Raw genomic sequence first — 15050 nt, 5'->3', positions numbered from 1 at the left:
AATAGCCATTTATGGACTTAGCCACCATGAATTTATCCAGTCCCCTTTTAAACATTGTTATAGTCCTAGCCTTCACAACCTCCTCAGGTAAGGAGTTCCACAAGTTGACTGTGCGCTGCGTGAAGAAGAACTTCCTTTTATTTGTTTTAAACCTGCTGCCTATTAATTTCATTTGGTGACCCCTAGTTCTTGTATTTGGGAATAAGTAAATAACTTTTCCTTATTCACTTTCTCCACATTACTCATGATTTTATATACCTCTATCATGTCTCCCCTTAGTCTTCTCTTTTCCAAACTGAAGAGTCCTAGCCTCTTTAATCTTTCCTCATATGGGACCCTCTCTAAACCCCTAATCATTTTAGTTGCTCTTTTCTGAACCTTTTCTAGTGCTAGAATATCTTTTTTGAGGTGAGGAGACCACATCTGTACACAGCATTCGAGATGTGGGTGTACCATGGATTTATATAAGGGCAATAATATATTCTCAGTCTTATACTCTATCCCCTTTTTAATGATTCCTAACATCCTGTTTGCTTTTTTGACCGCCTCTGCACACTGCGTGGACATCTTCAGAGAACTATCCACGATAACTCTAAGATCTTTTTCCTGACTCGTTGTAGCTAAATTAGCCCCCATCATGTTGTATGTATAGTTGGGGTTATTTTTTCCAATGTGCATTACTTTACATTTATCCATATTAAATTTCATTTGCCATTTTGTTGCCCAATCACTTAGTTTTGTGAGATCTTTTTGAAGTTCTTCACAATCTGCTTTGGTCTTAACTATCTTGAGTAGTTTAGTGTCATCTGCAAACTTTGCCACCTCACTGTTTACCCCTTTCTCCAGATCATTTATTAATAAATTGAATAGGATTGGTCCTCGGACTGACCCTTGGGGAACACCACTAGTTACCCCTCTCCATTCTGAGAATTTACCATTAATTCCTACCCTTTGTTCCCTGTCCTTTAACCAGTTCTCAATCCATGAAAGGACCTTTCCTTTTATCCCATGACAGCTTAATTTACATAAGAGCCTTTGGTGAGGGACCTTGTCAAAGGCTTTCTGGAAATCTAAGTACACTATGTCCACCGGATCCCCCTTGTCCACATGTTTGTTGACCCCTTCGAAGAACTCTAATAGATTAGTAAGACACGATTTCCCTTTACAGAAACCATGTTGACTATTGCTCAAGAGTTTATGTTTTTCTATGTGTCTGACAATTTTATTCTTTACTATTGTTTCAACTAATTTGCCCGGTACCGACGTTAGACTTACCGGTCTGTAATTGCCGGGATCACCCCTAGAGCCCTTTTTAAGTATTGGCGTTACATTAGCTAACTTCCAGTCATTGGGTACCGAAGCCGATTTAAAGGACAAACCTTAGTTAATAGTTCCGCAACTTCACATTTGAGTTCTTTCAGAACTCTTGGGTGAATGCCATCTGGTCCCGGTGACTTGTTAATGTTGAGTTTATCAATTAATTCCAAAACCTCCTCTAGTGACACTTCAATCTGTGACAGTTCCTCAGATTTGTCACCTACAAAAGCCAGCTCAGATTTGGGAATCTCCCTAACATCCTCAGCCGTGAAGACTGAAGCAAAGAATCCATTTAGTTTCTCCGCAATGACTTTATCATCTTTAAGCACTCCTTTTGTATTTTCATCGTCAAGGGGCCCCACTGGTTGTTTAGCAAGCTTCCTGCTTCTGATGTACTTAAAAACATTTTGTTATTACCTTTGGAGTTTTTGGCTAGCCGTTCTTCAAACTCCTCTTTGGCTTTTCTTATTACACTCTTGCACTTAAGTTGGCAGTGTTTGTGCTCCTTTCTATTTGCCTCACTAGGATTTGACTTCCACTTTTTAAAGGAAGTCTTTTTATCTCTCACTGCTTCTTTTACATGGTTGTTACGCCACAGTGGCTCTTTTTTAGTTCTTTTACTGTTTTTCTTAATTTGGGGTATACATTGAAGTTGGGCCTCTATTATGGTGTCTTTAAAAAGGGCCCATGCAACTTGCAGGGATTTCACTTTAGTCACTGTACCTTGTAACTTTTGTCTAACTAACCCCCTCATTTTTGTATAGTTCCCCCTTTTGAAATTAAAGGCCACAGTGTTGGGCAGTTGAGATGTTCTTCCCACCACAGCGATGTTGAATGCTATTGTATTATGGTCACTATTTCCAAGCGGTCCCGCTATAGTTACCTCTTGGACCAGCTCCTGCATCCAAAAATACATATTGATATACTGAGAGAATTGGGGAACAGTTTTCTTACTCTGCATGACTTTTGGTTAACTGGAGGAACCCCAGGTGCACAGTTTATGGTGAAACTTAATTTGGCCTGATTTTTTTTTCCATTGGTCATTGTGGCCTGAACTTAGTGGGAGGCTTGTAGTCTAGCATGATTTCTAGACTGTTTGGAAAGGGCAAAGGTAGGGCTTAAGAACTAGTAAACATACCTGAAAGGAGGTTTTTTTATATATAGTAGTGAAGTCTAAAAACTTTGAAAACCCAAGCCCCACAACATTCATACATTTAAATACACATATGCACAACTGTCCATCTTGTATGCATGACTGCAAAATGATATGCACAGTATAGGCAAATAATTATATACACATCTCTCAGACTTCAGGTCTTACTTTTTCAGAATTTAGCTATTCAATATGCCTGATCACTAGAGATGGTCAAATAGTCAAATATTTGGACCAAACGTTTTTTGTCAAAATGCCAATTTGTTGAAACTAAAATTGTTTGCAAGACAGGATCAGATTTGATGAAGTTTCCTTTTTTTTAAATTATTTTTAAAAGTTTTGAAATTGTTAACATCTCATTTTGACATTTTAAAAACAAAAGTTCATTTCCTTTTAAAACTTGAGCTATGGTATTATTAAAAAGTAAGAATAAAGTCAATCACAATGGAACATTTCAATTGACCCAACCTATTTTTTTCCAATTTTCTGTTTGTGAAAATATTTGAGATTTTGACTTTGTCCTGATTTGGGATAGACATTTTTTTTTCAACTCTCAAATTGTCATGAGATGGGAAAATCATTTATCAACCAGCTCTACCCGTCACTACATATCCTTATGTGTAAATTGTAATACCTCATAATTACAAATCAAATCATTATGCCCTTGATCCTGTGATAAGCTTAGTAGCATACACCCACGTGGAGTCTATTTTAGGATCAAGAAGAATTTTGTGTCCTTTAAGTCAATTTGGGTTAATCTAAATGTTCCTCTATTTAATATCTTAAAATAGCTCTTAGGACACTTTGCCCTATTAATTACAGTTCATTCCAAAGCTATTTCAGATAACGGTTCAGATAGTCACTATTTCTCTGCTCTGGAAGCTCTCTTTAATAAGCAATCTTGTGAACAAGTCTGCTGAAAGTTTCTCCCACTACCCCTCTCCTGTCTGCCTTGAATGCTGAAAAGTGAAATGTATTATCTACATAATTGTTAGCCTCAGATGCTTAAAACACAAAGAAAATTTTGTGAATTCTATCACTGTTGCACTAGAAGAGGCAGGAAACTGGGGGTGGTAATGTGGATGAGGCACTGGACTGGGAGTCAGGCGATCTGGGTTATATTCCTGGATCTCCACTGACCTGCTGGGTGACCTTGGTCACTTTACCTCTCTGCCCCTGCATCCTCTTCCTCCCTATTTTCTTTTAAATTGTAAACTCTTCAGGACAGGGACTCTTGTTCACTGTTTCTACAGTGCCTAGCAAATAGGGTCTTAATCTTGGTTGGGGCTCTCTAGGTGATGCTGGAACGCAAACTTATTTGTGGGTAAAGGAAAAGCCACCTCACCCCTGTCTAATCACAATTGATGTTTGGAACTTTTGGCCATCCTTACACATAGTCTTCTATGACAGATGGGAGGGAAGGCCTTCTTGAGCGAGGATTGTTCTTCCCTGTACTACTTCCAAGCATATGTTTGTGACTTCCTTCCAAGTAAGGCTCAATTGTGGAGTTTGATAGGCCTTTGCCAGAGAACATTTGTTGTGGATTAATTAACAGATTGAGTGTAGTGCATCCTCAATGCATGGATTGGGGGCAGGAGAAATCAGGCCCCAATCCAGCAAGTTATTCTGTTCAGATGGACTCTTGTGTCCCTGCTGAACCCCAACTGAAATCAGAAGGACTCCACAAGAGGCTTAGGGGGCATCACTGTGGAATAAATTGCAGGATCAGGGCTCTAGTGTTTTTTATTTTAGCTGTGGACCTGGTTATCATTTACAATTCAGTATAAACTTTGTGTGGCATGTCTGTGTTGGTTCTCTTGTTTATATTCTTTGAAACTTGGCTCCGTTTTCCTTTTCTGTTATTACTTGCTATTTTATATAGCACATTATTAGTACCAGAGTACAGATAAGTACAGTTTTGTAGTGAGTTGGTTTTCTTAAATAAAACCTTATGAAACATATCTAACCAACATTTTCACTGAGTATCCTGGTACCATAGCATTTATTGTATGGCAGGTGGATGCAAGAGCAATGAGACAGTCAGCATGCAAAGCCAGTCATACCAGCTTTCACAGAGAACTACATTTCTGAAGGACAGCTGTATGCCAGAAAGGAGAGAGCCTGGTGTGGGTATTTTTTCAAAATCTGAGACAATAATTCATCAAAAGGTGACAGCACAATTTGTAGAACAACAATCACTCACGATAACGTGGCTCTGGGCTACATTTACAACAACTATGATGAACTATGTGCAATTGTCATAATTTGAGTACTGTGAGACCAAACGGCCGGAACATAAATGTGTTCTGCTCTAATTGGAATAAAGCCTCTCAAAGCCAGTTAATTCCAATGAGCTTTGGACTAGTGGGCTACATAGCAATGGCTATAGACGTTGGAAGCACTTAAAGCTGCGGTTGGGGTGAAATCCACCACTATATAGAAGACTAATACAAGATCTCAAGAGCCATTTCAACCCACAAAATAGGAGCAGAAACCTTATGTTGACTCTTGCAACAGGGTTGAACTTCACTTTTTTTTTAGTTTTGCATATGAAGTCTTGTTTATTGTGCAAAGTGGTAGATTGGTCTATTCAACATCACCTACCTTTAGTCACAGTACAAAGTGCCTTTATGGAAGTTTCCCACCTCAGTCATCCTTGACATGTTGTGGACCAGTAAGTGTTAATATGTGTACCAATATGTCATTCACTGATGACATATAGACCCAAGTTCCTTAGTTAATTGCATTCCATGCTTCCAAAACAGTGACCGTTTGGTTACCAAATAATTAGCACAATATAGTCTCTGGTATTTCTCAGTAAATTATTCAATTCTGCAGCTAAGACCAACTTCATTTGTATACTACAACAATGAGCCCAGTATAAATACCTAGAAAGTAGGGTGTCAAGTGATTTTAAAAAAATGAATCATGATTAATCGCTCAATTAATCACACTGTTAAACAATAGAATACCATTTATTTAAATATTTTTGGATATTTTCTACATTTTCAAATACATTGATTTCAATTACAACACAGCATTCAACGTGTACAGTGCTCACTTTATATTATTTTTTATTACAAATGTTTGCACCATAAAAACAAATAAATAGTATTTTTCAATTCACCTTATACAAGTACTGTAGTGCAATATTTTATCATGAAAGTTGAATTTACAAATGTAGAATTATGTACAAAAAATAACTGCACTCAAAAATAAAACAAAGTAAAACTTTAGAGCCTACAAGTCCACTCCATCCTATTTCTTGTTCAGCCAATTGCTCAGAAAAACAAGTTTGCTCACATTTATGGGAGATAATGCTGCCTGCTTCTTGTTTACAATGTCAGCTGAAAGTAAGAACAGGCATTCGCATGGCACTGTTGTAGCTGGCATCACAACATATTTACGTGCCAGATGCACTAAAGATTCAAATGTCCCTTCATGCTTCAACCACCATTCCAGAGGACATGCGTCTGAGCTGATGACTGGTTCTGCTCGATAACAATCCAAACTGGTGCAGACCAATGCATGTTCATTTTCATTATCTGAGTCATATGCCATCAGGAGAGGGTTGATTTTTGGTGGTTCGGGTTCTGAAGTTTCCACATTGGAGTGTTGCTCTTTTAACTCCTCTGAAAACATGTTCCACACCTCCTCCCGCTCAGATTTTGGAAGGCACTTCAGAGTCTTAAACCTTGGATCGAGTGCTGTAGCTATCTTTAGAAATCTCACATTGGTACCTTCTTTCTGTTTTGTCAATTCTGCAGTGAAAGTGTTCTTAAAATGAACAATATGCTGGGTCATCATCCGAGACTGCTATAACACGAAATATATGGCAGAATGTGGGTAAAACAGAACTGGAGACATAGAATTGTCCCCCAAGGAGTTCAGTCACAAATTTAATTAACACATTTTTTTTTTCACAAGCATCATCAACATGGACGCATGTCCTCTGGAATGGTGGCAGAAGAATGAAGGGACATACAAATGTTTCGCATATCTGGCATGTAAATACCTTGCAATGTGCCATGTGAATGCCTGTTCTCACTTTCAGGTGACATTGTAAATAAGTGGCCAACATTATCTCCTGCAAAGGTGAACTCGTTTGTCTGAGTGATTGGCTGAAAAAAAGTCTTAGAACTGAGTGAACTTGTAGGCTCTAAATTTTTACTTTGTTTTTGAATGTAGTTATGTAACAAAAAAAAATCTACATTTGTAAGTTGCACATTCATGATAAAGAGTTTGCACTGCAGTACTTGTATGAGGTGAATTGAAAAATACTATTTCTTTTATTTATCATTTTTACAGTACAAATATTTGCAATAAAAAATAATATAAAGTAAGCATTGTGTTGTAACTGAAATCAATATATTTGAAAATGTAGAAAAACATCCAAATTTCAGTTGGTATTCTATTGTTTAAAAGTGCAACTCGTCACAATTAATGTTTTTGAGTTAATTGCATGAGTTAACTGCAATTAATCAACAGCCCTTTTAGAAAGCAAAAAACAAAACAAAAAAACCCCCCACACTAACAAAGGGAGGGGAAAGATTTTTTTTCCAGCTTTTTAGTCTTACATCTTGCCTCATAATCAGGAAACATCTGCCAAATTCTGCTTTTAGTTACACCAGGATAATAAAATACCCAATAACCATAACTGATTTTTAAACAAAACTCTGACTAATGTTTTGTAGGTTGTGTGGATGGGATTTGGTTGAAGAAAGTCAATATAAAATTCACATGGAATTTCAGCATACAGTAAGACACACACTGTCCATTTCTCTGTATATAGTGGTATTTTTCCCTCACTCATAAGGATACTCTAACTTTCTAAATCCCACAGTGCAAGTAGTAGTGTGCAGTTAGCAGAGTTAATAAGGGGTGAAAGCATTTCTGTATGTGGTATGCAGCATTCCCTGTAATGTCACTTGTCATTATTCCATCAGACATTAAATAGTGTTAGCAGGCTGATGTGGTTAAGATTAATGAGACATTGATTCTTATCCAAGAAGCCAATTAACACAACAGGTTTTCTTTCAGTCTGTTGTAGTAATAAACTAATTAACTCCTCCTCTTCCATAGGCCAGTAAGATTGGTCAGCATGACATATTTGCTCATTGAGACAGTCTATTCATCCAGATAATGCTGTTTTTTGTTTCTGGCTTTTTAATATCATTATAACCAGATAGCACCACATCTCCATGATGAGACTCCTTGCTGCTACAAATGAAAGTATTTATATTAATTAAATCCAAATGAATGGGGAAAAATAGATTCTGCAGTATGCAGTCATATTACGTAGTAGCTGTTTAATCTGTCTTCTTTCAAATTGCTAGTGTGAATGATATGAGTAATGTCAGTATCAGTGGCTTGAAGCAAGATATCAGTTTTAAAGGTTATAACATCCTTATATAGATCATATGTAAGTCTACGATTCTTTCATGGATTCCGTGACTTTCTGGGACCTCTGTGACTACTTCTGAGACAGGGCTTCAGCAGCTGACCAGTGGCAAGGACCCTGGGGCAGCACTCTTTGTCCGTCTGTCCATCCCCCCACAGGTCTCGTTTTGGCTGATGGAGTTCACTGTCCATGTTCTGCTCTCTGGAAGACTAGGATTTGTGCTACAGTCCCATACATAATAGGTGCCATATTACCAAATATAGATGTTACATGAGTGAACACACTTGAGGTTAGGAAAACCAATTGCAGCACTTTACCCCACAGTACCCTTGCCAGTAAAGCCAGAACTCGGGGACAACAATCCAGAGTTTTCTGCATCAATTCATCTAGATTTCTTACTTGTACAAAGTACATGTCCACATGCCCTAGATGAGATTCTTACCAATGCCTCTCCAGAAACTCAGGTGTCCAAGAGGGGCAGTACAGGAAGGAATGGGTGGAAAGTGGCTTTATCCCAAAGTTTGTGCCTCCCAAATCTGGGACTGGGCTGTGGCTCATTGCAGCCCCTGGCACAATTTAAAACTCCTTATAGTGATGGAAAGAGATCAAACACCCAGCCAGGAAAAAATATTAGTTCTATCAGCTGCCTTCAGAGCCATTGATCATAAGGTATTGTTGATTTGTTTACGGGCTGGAACAGAAGTAGACTGAACTGCCTTGTGATAACTTATTTTCCCCCCTGTTGGAGAGATCCCAGAGGGTGGGTTTAAGTAATTGATTTTTTGCCTCAAGGACACTTGTGTAATATGCACAATGTTCCATCTTATCACCCCTCCTTTTTGGTGTAAGTATACAGAGCCATAGAGAGGAAACAGGGATTGAAATGTTTTCAATATACCAATGACACTCAGAATTGTCTTTTCATTTCCTCCATCTAGATAGTACAGGTGAGTGTCTGTCAATATATGATAGTGCCTGGGGCATGAATGGATTTGGCTGAGGCTCAGTCAAGAAAAGACTTAGGTGGTGATGTTAGGTTACAGGAAGTAACTGGGGTTATAGCAAATATTGGCTGAGGGTATATGCCCATCGTATGTCACTTGAGTTAACAAATTGTTAGACTCCCAGCTGCTCTTAGACCATCACATAGCACAGTGGTTCTCAAACTTTTGTATTGGTGACCCCTTTCACACAGCAAGCCTCTGAGTGCAACCCTCTCCGCCTGTAAATTAAAAATATTTTTAAAAATATATTTAACAATATTATAAATGCTGGAGGCAAAGCAGGGCTTGGAGGTGGAGGCTGACAGCTCGTGACCCCCACATAATAAACTCATGACCCCCTGAAGGGTCACAACCCCCAGTTTGAGAACCCCAGATATAACACCAGTGACCGGGATGGCTTTTTTCCTATTTGTGTCTAGTCAGTAGGTTTCAATCCATTTTCTGGTATGTGGGTCTCTAATTCAAGACTATTGCAATATGCTTGTTATGGGGCTAGAACTTAAACCAAGCTGAAGACGCCTATAGGAGGCAAAGGCTCAGTTGTTAAGTGATGTGTCTCACTGTGAACACATGACACTAGTGCTCTGGTTCTACATTCAAGGCCAGTTGATTTCAAGGTGATGTTGAAGGTGTTTGTTCTCACCTATAAGGCACTAAATGTCTTAGGATCTGCCTATCTGCTTGACTGTCTCAACACTCTGCAACTCTGCCATAGACAGAGCTGGTCAGGAAAAAGAATTTCCATTCCATGGGCAATTACAGCACCTGCGAGGGGAAGGGGGGGGGGGGAATTCTTTTGAAATTGGAACAAAAAATCAAAATTAAGAAATTTCCCATGACAGTGAAAATTTCAAAAGAATTTGATTTGGGACCATGAAAACATTTGGCTTTCATAGTGTTGAAATGTTACAGTTCCCTTTGTTTTGACTCTTATTTAATATTAAATAGAATGTATATATTTAAGCTATTCAAATATGAAACATAATTATGATATACAATACAGGAGATCAAACTGAATGATGTCATGGTTCCTTCTGACCTTAAAATCTATTCATATAGCTCAATCTAGTTATCTCTCTATATAATAAAATTACTCTTTTAATATAATAGAAAAGCTAAAACAAAATAATTTGACAGTCAAAATGAAATATTTTGGCACCCTAACATTTTTCAATGGTGGTTGAAATCAATATTCCTGGAAAATATTTCGATTTTGACAAAACTGCATTTCTCAATGGAAAATTGTTCTGTTGAAAATTTTCAGACTGTCTCTAGCTGCAGATGAGAACACTAGAACTGCTCAAGCTAGTGTTCCTTGGACACATAAAAGAGGGAGCTTCTGGAAGAGTTCCTTGACTTTCAAATTTACTCCCCATCCACCACCTTGCTCTGAAAGATCCCAACTCTGAACTTATGGGCTTTGCAATGTGCCCTACTGTCTGGACAGGCATTTTAGAAAAGTGGAGATTTGAGTGTGGATTTTATGTGGACAACTAAGATTTTGTAGGCGCTGAGGTTGGAAATGTTGGTTTGAGGACTGGCTGTCTTTACACACACACAAATGCTTTTGGTTTACTACTGCTTTGATGATCTACATTTTTAATTAAGGGCACCTAAAACATGGGGAAAGTATTTTTATATTTACATTTTGAGAACTAAATAAAGAAATCAAATACCTACCTCTTGTAGGAAAGGCCTGGCGCATGATGATTGCTCAGCAGTGATTTCTACTAGCCAATTTAAGGTGTGGAGTTAGTAGCGCCACAGGCAGCCTTGTCCTGTAGTTACTGGTTGGAAAATAAACCTGTAGTTACACAGGACAACAAGAATTAAGGATCAGAAAAGTCAATGTATAGTTATTCTGATACTGTATTAACACTTAATATACTATAAAATACTAAAAATGGCATGGAAATTACTTTTTTATAAAGGTGCTTAGGTCATCAGAAAAATACAGAGGGAAGGGATACAACTGCAAGGCAGAATCTCATAGTCAGCAGAAAGACTCCCATTGATTATAATAGGCTTTAGATCAGGCTCTTAACTATCTTTAAAGGATAATTATCAAGTATGCCCTATTTTGTGTGGATGTGCTGAGAGCACAGTCTATTTCTCCTGGTGCAGTAAAATATCATGGTACTACCTTGAGTAAAAGGATGGGACCCCTTGTCCCCAGTCAGCCGCAGGCTTTGACAGAACCTCATGCTATCTTTTTGCAGCTCTATTGGGGAACCCCTTTGTGTACAGCCCCTGCTAACCCTTCCTGCCCTGAACAGATGAAATGTTTTAGGAACAGTTCACTCAGCAGTTTCCCAAAGAGGCATAGAGTAGCAAGTGCAGAATTGTCTGACTTTTCATCCCAGAAGTTCTCAAACAGTGAATCACTTTGCCCTTCACTGAAATGCAGCCACTTTTGAGGTAAAAGGCAACAGCTGTTAAGAGCATACAGAACCACAACAGTTTAGGTCCAAAAGATTAGAAAAATAGTGTCCAATTAAAACTCAAGGGGGAATTTAGTCAGCCTGTAAGTACCCAAATTAAAATTTGTCAGGGGAAGTGGTGTTTCTGTAATCTTTGGTGAAAATGTGTTACATGTGCTCCTCTGTGCTGATCGGAGGACCTGAATTGTTGTTAAACCCTCCAGCCTCAGGTCTGTATAGTGGGGATTGAACCAGGGGCCTTCTGCAGCTAGAAGCATAAGCTGCTGCATCTAGAGCTAAAGCTGTATAGCTGGGGCTGGTAACAACTCATACCATCTGTGAACAGAACAAAAGGGGCCCTGAAACACACACACCTGTGAGCTACACTAATATCCCTACTTGTGAAAAATGCACTGGAATGCTACAGATCAGGATCTTGGTTTCCTATCTCAGTTGAAAGGCTTTTCATGTCAGTGGTAATTTGTACTGAACAGCCACTTTACAGGATGGGAATGGAGCGTGTCAAAGAATAACAACATCACACTCTGTTGTGATGTTTATTTCACAATGTGGCCTTACAATGTGATTGTGGGTAAATCCTACTTGCTTTAGACCAGGCCCACAGTCATGGGAGTAACCCCATGGATGTTGCTGAGACTTGTTGGGATTTTGTGGTTCCCAATGAGTCAGATGCTGGGTAGAATCAAGGTAATGCGATTCAGTTCAATTCAACAAGGTTTTATTCAATCTGCACAAAGGGAGAGCCCCTGGTTCAAAAATCAGGCAGATTCCCTCCCTCCCCTTGCTATTTTATGGCACTTACATAACAAGTTACATAACACAAACCTCTAACCAATCAGATTTAACCTTTCCATATATGGATTTGTTTATCACATGCTCATAGTTCTCCATTCCACATGCTGAGCTCAACCCTCTCCCCCTGGCCTTCTCTAGAATGTTCCTAGAGTGGTGAGCCACAGCATGCTTCCCTATGCATAAGCATCCTGCAAACCACATTTTATCCAAAATGAACACAAGCATACCCTTCAGACTACTTGAAAGAATAAATTGAGCAGGATTTGGCCCATTGCGTTATATCCTTTATTTCTTCATCCTCCCTTTCGTTTCATGGAAAGATTTTCAGAAAATGAAACCAAATGATCAATGACAGTGTAGTTCTAACATATTTCTCTCTCTCCCTCCTTTGATCAATAAACAATGTAAGAAAAAATATATACCCTGTCTATAAATATACATATATTTTGGCCATTTCATAATTGCCATTCAAACCATTATTGGAAGAACTTATAACTGTCTTACAGCTTGTTCATGTTTGTGCAATGGCAGCTGAAGTTAACACCATTTATTTCTTTGACAGTAATGTCTTCCTTTGCACAAATTAGCCTGCATCCTCCTTTTTCTGCTGCATCTGTCCCTTGCATTTATGTACACACATGCAATGGTAGGGTTGTTTGGAGTGCTGGAAAATGTCATATTTTAGGTGTTTATATCCTAATTCTTAAAACATCTAAATATATGAACCTTCTACACAGGTGAGTGAAAACTAAAGCCAGATCCTAAACTATGGCTGATAGGGTGACCAGATGTCCCAATTTTATAGGGACAGTCCTGATTTTGGGGTCTTTGTCTCATATAGGCTCCTATTACCAACACCCCCATTCTGATTTTTCACACTTGCTGTCTGGTCGCCCTAATGGCTGAGGAGCAAACATCTTAAGTTGAGGGGCAGGAGGATGAAAGGAGCCATGAAGCTCACATTTGCACCCCCTGAACCATGAGTCGCTGTGTGTCAGACTGGTCCCAGGTATAAATTAGAGAAGGCCAGAGTCTGAATTGCTGGCCACTGCCCTTTTCTCTAGCTATGCCCCCTATGCTGGCTACAGGGAGGGGAGGTGGCAGAGCTGTCCCTAGGGTACGACGAATTGGAGCAGCCACCGTGGGCACTGCACTTTGGGGGCCTTGCAACAGCCACCCCAAATTGCTATACCCTGGGGATGGCTCTGTGTGCATGTCATGCAGGAGACACTAGGTTGGCCCAGGGGGAGTGGGGTTAAGGCGGGGGGGGGGGGCAGGCTGACATGGGGAGTTAGCGGGGGGCCTAGTCCCAGCAGTGGGGGTCAAGCCCGCACTCAGGCAGCAGCAGCAATTCCAGCCCACCCCGCTAGCTCTCAGTGTCACTTGGGGAAGGGAGCGGAAGCCAGAAAGAGACAGGGCAGTGGTGGAGCTGAGGTAGAAGGGGGGGGGGGGGGCTTGAGTTGGATGGGGGGTTGTCCCAGGCCCCACATCCTGCTAGAGATGGCCCTGGGAGGTGGCATAGTAGCCACAATACCAGCGGTACGCCCAGGGGTGAAAGTAACTTAAAGGACTTACCGGTACACCGGAGTCCTGAGAGGGTGTGGCCTCAACCGGAAGAGGCAGGGACTTTCTAAATTGAAAGGTAAATCACCCCGGAGCTACCAGCTGCAGAGGTGGCTGGGAACCCCGGGGCTCAGGGGCGAATTAAAGGGCCTGGGGCTCCAGCCGCCACAGAGCTCCAGGCCCTTTAAATCACCGTGGGAGCCCTGCCACCGCTACCCCGGGGCGGCAGGGCTCAGGCTAGGGCTGGGGTAGTGGCGGCAGGGCTCCGAAGGCGATTTAAAGGGCTCAGGGCTCCAGCCACTGCGGGGAGCCCTGGGCCCTTTAAATTTCCTCTGGAGCCCTGCTGCCACTGGGGTAGCGGCAGCAGGGCTCCGGCAGTGATTTAAAGAGCGCAGGGCTTTGGCTGCTCCGGGGAGCCCCGGGCCCTTTAAAGCGCGGCCGGAGAAGCCAGTCCTGTCCAGCACAATGTACTGGACTGTACCGGCTTACTTTCACTTCTGGGTATGCCACGTAAGGAACTCTTACACTGAAGTGTTTCTCTTGGTTGGTCACACCAGTGGTGGTCTGATTCTTACATATTACAGCCAGGTCTTTCACGTGGTGCACATGACTTCTGATTTTTTTTAATACCACTGAAGTAATCCATGTCAAACTTCAGGGCAACTGCACCTGTATTTCCCCTCAGTTGTTCCACCACTATTCTCACCTTCCAGGTCCCCAGTTCTTGCTTTTCTGGATGGAGGCTGCACAGTTTCCTGTCTTCACTGTGTATTTCCCAACAAAGATAATCTGCCTAAACAGACTTGATTGCTTTCTCTTCAGAGACTGATAAGAGTGATTGCTACAGATATGAGTTAGCACATAGTTCTTTCTAAGCAAGTCTTTACCATTATTCTTAAGGTAAAAAGTATTACAGAGAAAACAAAAGAACCTACATGCATGCTAATAAATTTACCAGGCATCACCCCACCCCAGGGATTTCTTTGTGGTTACAAGTTCATCAAAGCTTCAGCTCAGAACAAAGAAACGGTTTTATTCAACCTCAGTAGGTCAAGTCCTTCCAATCTTCCCCTAAGGATTGGTAATCTCCATGGACCAGAGATCCTGTCTGTTTGATGGATCAGAAAGAAGGTCCTGACTCAATTTAAAATTCAGGCTTTTTTCCAAGTGTCTTTTCTTTGTCTGCGGGTCTCTAGAGAATCCAGTTTGAACTAGCATTTCTCCCCTGGGGTATAACAGGGGAAGTTCATTAACATCCCTTCTCCCTACTAGAGATGGTACATCCAATGCCACAACAACACATACATAATTGCATTTATAATACAACGTACCCCAAAGGTATTAACCCTAATTTCAATTAAGTTTAATTTCATCCA

The 15050-nt window shown here is 40.4% G+C and overlaps 1 long non-coding RNA gene across 2 annotated transcripts in view; it reads right to left on the bottom strand.

Annotated features, from left to right (window-relative positions):
* The window catches only part of LOC120408234, an 88676-nt gene extending 74874 nt beyond the window's left edge, over positions 1-13802 (bottom strand). Inside the window, exons 1-2 of one of the 2 annotated variants that reach the window (XR_005600554.1) lie at positions 13687-13802; positions 10556-10679 (exon numbers count right to left, since the gene is read on the bottom strand). This is a non-coding gene — a long non-coding RNA (uncharacterized LOC120408234). Of the gene's footprint in view, positions 1-10555; positions 10680-11874; positions 11994-13686 lie in introns of those variants that run through there. The other variant, XR_005600555.1, reaches the window with a different exon arrangement.
* Positions 13803-15050: the final 1248 nt, after the last annotated feature.

This window comes from Mauremys reevesii, linkage group 6, assembly GCF_016161935.1.
Source record: "Mauremys reevesii isolate NIE-2019 linkage group 6, ASM1616193v1, whole genome shotgun sequence".
NCBI classification, from domain to species: Eukaryota; Metazoa; Chordata; order Testudines; family Geoemydidae; genus Mauremys; species Mauremys reevesii.
The sequence above is the reverse complement of the archived record's forward strand: the minus strand, read 5'-3'. Positions and strand labels throughout refer to the sequence as shown.